The 5072-nt window shown below is 44.4% G+C and overlaps 1 long non-coding RNA gene across 7 annotated transcripts; it reads right to left on the bottom strand.

Moving 5' to 3' along the window:
• Nucleotides 1-210: 210 nt before the first annotated feature.
• LOC127930620 (uncharacterized) lies at nt 211-2081 on the bottom strand. 7 transcript variants are annotated; one of them, XR_008138441.1, is made up of 5 exons: nt 1886-2081; nt 1446-1482; nt 632-1260; nt 336-594; nt 211-298 (listed from the first exon to the last, which is right to left on the bottom strand). It is a non-coding gene; the product is annotated as an uncharacterized LOC127930620 (long non-coding RNA). The 7 variants fall into 7 exon arrangements; XR_008138442.1 differs by having other exon boundaries at nt 224-557; XR_008138444.1 differs by having other exon boundaries at nt 224-520.
• Between the last annotated feature and the right edge of the window lie 2991 nt (nt 2082-5072).

Genomic DNA, 5072 nt, shown 5'->3' with positions numbered 1-5072 from the left:
CCCTTAATCGAACCCCTATCCTAACCCTTAACCTCTATCCCTAACCCTTAACCTAACCCCTATCCTAACCCTTAACCTCTATCCCTAACCCTTAACCTAACCCCTATCCTAACCCTTAACCTCTATCCCTAACCCTTAACCTAATCCCTATCCTAACCCTTAACCTCTATCCCTAACCCTTAACCTCTATCCCTAACCCTTAACCTAACCCAAAAGCCTAAAACAGCCTGTTTCCTAGAGGGAAGTGGCAAAATGTCCCCATTTATTGAGGCAGAAATAGGATCTACAATACGCTCACCTCCCATGTAAAGACACAGGATCTACAATACGCTCACCTCCCATGTAAAGACACAGGATCTACAATACGCCCACCTCCCATGTAAAGACACAGGATCTACAATACGCTCACCTCCCATGTAAAGACACAGGATCTACAATACGCTCACCTCCCATGTAAAGACACAGGATCTACAATACGCTCACCTCCCATGTAAAGACACAGGATCTACAATACGCTCACCTCCCATGTAAAGACACAGGATCTACAATACGCTCACCTCCCATGTAAAGACACAGGATCTACAATACGCTCACCTCCCATGTAAAGACACGGGATCTACAATACGCTCACCTCCCATGTAAAGACATGGGATCTACAATACGCTCACCTCCCATGTAAAGACACAGGATCTACAATACGCTCACCTCCCATGTAAAGACACAGGATCTACAATACGCCCACCTCCCATGTAAAGACATGGGATCTACAATACGCTCACCTCCCATGTAAAGACATGGGATCTACAATACGCTCACCTCCCATGTAAAGACACAGGATCTACAATACGCTCACCTCCCATGTAAAGACACAGGATCTACAATACGCTCACCTCCCATGTAAAGACACAGGATCTACAATACGCCCACCTCCCATGTAAAGACATGGGATCTACAATACGCTCACCTCCCATGTAAAGACACAGGATCTACAATACGCTCACCTCCCATGTAAAGACACAGGATCTACAATACGCCCACCTCCCATGTAAAGACATGGGATCTACAATACGCTCACCTCCCATGTAAAGACATGGGATCTACAATACGCTCACCTCCCATGTAAAGACATGGGATCTACAATACGCCCACCTCCCATGTAAAGACACAGGATCTACAATACGCCCACCTCCCATGTAAAGACATGGGATCTACAATACGCTCACCTCCCATGTAAAGACATGGGATCTACAATACGCTCACCTCCCATGTAAAGACACAGGATCTACAATACGCTCACCTCCCATGTAAAGACACAGGATCTACAATACGCTCACCTCCCATGTAAAGACACAGGATCTACAATACGCTCACCTCCCATGTAAAGACACAGGATCTACAATACGCCCACCTCCCATGTAAAGACACGGGATCTACAATACGCTCACCTCCCATGTAAAGACATGGGATCTACAATACGCTCACCTCCCATGTAAAGACATGGGATCTACAATACGCCCACCTCCCATGTAAAGACACAGGATCTACAATACGCTCACCTCCCATGTAAAGACACAGGATCTACAATACGCTCACCTCCCATGTAAAGACACAGGATCTACAATACGCTCACCTCCCATGTAAAGACACAGGATCTACAATACGCTCACCTCCCATGTAAAGACATGGGATCTAACGCTCACCTCCCATGTAAAGACACAGGATCTACAATACGCTCACCTCCCATGTAAAGACATGGGATCTACAATACGCTCACCTCCCATGTAAAGACACAGGATCTACAATACGCTCACCTCCCATGTAAAGACACAGGATCTACAATACGCTCACCTCCCATGTAAAGACACAGGATCTACAATACGCTCACCTCCCATGTAAAGACATGATATTATCCAATAAGCTCTTTCACCTCCCATGTAAAGACATGATATTATCCAATAAGCTCTTTCACCTCCCATGTAAAGACATGATATTATCCAATAAGCTCTTTCACCTCCCATGTAAAGACATGATATTATCCAATAAGCTCTTTCACCTCCCATGTAAAGACATGATATTATCCAATAAGCTCATTCACCTCCCATGTAAAGACATGATATTATCAAATTCTCTCTTGTTTCTCCCTCTCTTGTTTCTCCCTCTCTTGTTTCTCTCTCTCTTCTCCCTCTCTTGTTTCTCCCTCTCTTGTTTCTCCCTCTCTTGTTTCTCTCGCTCTTGTTTCTCTCTCTCTTGTTTCTCTCTCTCTTGTTTCTCCCTCTCTTGTTTCTCTCTCTCTTGTTTCTCCCTCTCTTGTTTCTTTCTCTCTTGTTTCTCTCCTCGTTTCTCCCTCTCTTGTTTCTCCCTCTCTTGTTTCTTTCTCTCTTGTTTCTCTCGCTCGTTTCTCCCTCTCTTGTTTCTCCCTCTCTCGTTTCTCTCTCTCTTGTTTCTCCCTCTCTTGTTTCTCTCGCGTTTCTCCCTCTCTTGTTTCTCCCTCACTTGTTTCTCTCTCTCTTGTTTCTCTCGCTCTTGTTTGTCTCTTGTTTCTCTCTCTCTTGTTTCTCTCGCGTTTCTCCCTCTCTTGTTTCTCTCTTGTTTCTCCCTCTTGTTTCTCTCTCTCTTGTTTCTCCCTCTCTTGTTTCTTTCTCTCTTGTTTCTCTCGCTCTTGTTTCTCTCTTGTTTCTCCCTCTTGTTTCTCTCTCTCTTGTTTCTCCCTCTCTTGTTTCTCTCTCTCTTGTTTCTCTCTCTCTTGTTTCTCTCGCTCTTGTTTCTCCCTTGTTTCTCCCTCTCTTGTTTCTCTCGCGTTTCTCCCTCTCTCGTTTCTTTCTCTCTTGTTTCTCCCTCTCTTGTTTCTCTCTCTCTTGTTTCTCCCTCTCTTGTTTCTTTCTCTCTTGTTTCTCTCGCTCTTGTTTCTCCCTTGTTTCTCCCTCTCTTGTTTCTCTCTCTCTTGTTTCTCTCTCTCTTGTTTCTCTCTCTCTTGTTTCTCTCTCTCTTGTTTCTCTCTCTCTTGTTTCTCTCTCTCTTGTTTCTCCCTCTCTTGTTTCTCCCTCTCTTGTTTCTCCCTCTCTTGTTTCTCCCTCTCTTGTTTCTCTCTCTCTTGTTTCTCCCTCTCTTGTTTCTCTCTCTCTCGTTTCTCTCTCTCTTGTTTCTCCCTCTCTTGTTTCTCCCTCTCTTGTTTCTCCCTCTCTTGTTTCTCCCTCTCTTGTTTCTCTCTCTCTTGTTTCTCTCGCTCTTGTTTCTCTCTTGTTTCTCCCTCTCTTGTTTCTCTCTCTCTCTTCTCCCTCTCTCTCTTCTCCCTCACTTGTTTCTCTCGCTCTTGTTTCTCTCTTGTTTCTCCCTCTTGTTTCTCTCTCTCTTGTTTCTCTCTCTCTTGTTTCTCTCTCTCTCTTCTCCTCTCTCTCTTCTCCCTCTCTTGTTTCTCTCTTGTTTCTCCCTCTTGTTTCTCTCTCTCTTGTTTCTATCTCTCTTGTTTCTCTCTCTCTCTTCTCCCTCTCTCTCTTCTCCCTCACTTGTTTCTCTCGCTCTTGTTTCTCTCTTGATTCTCCCTCTCTTGTTTCTCTCTCTCTTGTTTCTCTCTCTCTTGTTTCTCCCTCTCTTGTTTCTCTCTCTCTTGTTTCTCTCTCTCTTGTTTCTCCCTCTCTTGTTTCTCTCTCTCTTGTTTCTCCCTCTCTTGTTTCTCCCTCTCTTGTTTCTCCCTCTCTTGTTTCTCTCTCTCTTGTTTCTCTCTCTCTTGTTTCTCTCGCTCTTGTTTCTCTCTTGTTTCTCCCTCTCTTGTTTCTCTCTCTCTCTTCTCCCTCTCTCTCTTCTCCCTCACTTGTTTCTCTCGCTCTTGTTTCTCTCTTGTTTCTCCCTCTCTTGTTTCTCTCTCTGTTTCTCTCTCTCTTGTTTCTCTCTCTCTCTTGTTTCTCTCTCTCTTGTTTCTCCCTCTCTTGTTTCTCTCTCTCTTGTTTCTCCCTCTCTTGTTTCTCTCTCTCTTGTTTCTCTCTCTCTTGTTTCTCTCTCTCTCTTCTCCCTCTCTCTCTTCTCCCTCTTGTTTCTCTCTTGTTTCTCCCTCTCTCTCTTCTCCCTCTCTTGTTTCTCTCTCTCTTGTTTCTCTCTCTCTTGTTTCTCTCTCTCTTGTTTCTCTCTTGTTTCTCCCTCTCTTGTTTCTCCCTCTCTTGTTTCTCCCTCTCTTGTTTCTCTCTTGTTTCTCCCTCTCTTGTTTCTCTCGCATTTGTTTCTCCCTCTCTTGTTTCTCCCTCTCTTGTTTCTCTCTCTCTTGTTTCTCTCTTTCTCTTCTCCCTCTTTCTCTTCTCCCTCTCTTGTTTCTCTCTTGTTTCTCCCTCTCTTGTTTCTCTCTCTCTTGTTTCTCTCTCTCTTGTTTCTCTCTCTCTTGTTTCTCTCTCTCTTGTTTCTCTCTCTCTTGTTTCTCTCTTGTTTCTCCCTCTCTTGTTTCTCTCTCTCTTGTTTCTCTCTTGTTTCTCCCTCTCTTGTTTCTCTCTCTCTTGTTTCTCTCTCTCTTGTTTCTCCCTCTCTTGTTTCTCCCTCTCTTGTTTCTCTCTCTCTTGTTTCTCCCTCTCTTGTTTCTCTCTCTCTTGTTTCTCTCTCTCTTGTTTCTCTCTCTCTCTCTTCTCCCTCTCTCTCTTCTCCCTCTTGTTTCTCTCGCTCTTGTTTCTCTCGTGTTTCTCCCTCTCTCTTCTCTCTCTCTTGTTTCTCTCTCTCTCCTCTCCCTCTCTCTCTTCTCCCTCTCTTGTTTCTCTCTCTCTTGTTTCTCTCTCTCTTGTTTCTCTCTTGTTTCTCCCTCTCTTGTTTCTCTCGCTCTTGTTTCTCTCTTGTTTCTCCCTCTCTTGTTTCTCTCTCTCTTGTTTCTCTCTCTCTTGTTTCTCCCTCTCTTGTTTCTCCCTCTCTTGTTTCTCTCTCTCTTGTTTCTCCCTCTCTTGTTTCTCCCTCTCTTGTTTCTCTCTCTCTTGTTTCTCTCTCTCTTGTTTCTCTCTCTCCCTTCTCCCTCTTGTTTCTCTCGCTCTTGTTTCTCTATTGTTTCTCCCTCTCTCTCTCTTCTCCCTCTCTTGTTTCTCCCTCTTGTTTTTCTCTCTCTTGTT

The sequence above is a fragment of the Oncorhynchus keta genome, chromosome 6, assembly GCF_023373465.1.
Source record: "Oncorhynchus keta strain PuntledgeMale-10-30-2019 chromosome 6, Oket_V2, whole genome shotgun sequence".
NCBI lineage: Eukaryota > Metazoa > Chordata > Actinopteri > Salmoniformes > Salmonidae > Oncorhynchus > Oncorhynchus keta.
Note: the sequence above shows the minus strand (reverse complement) of the source record. Positions and strands in the feature narration are given on the sequence as shown.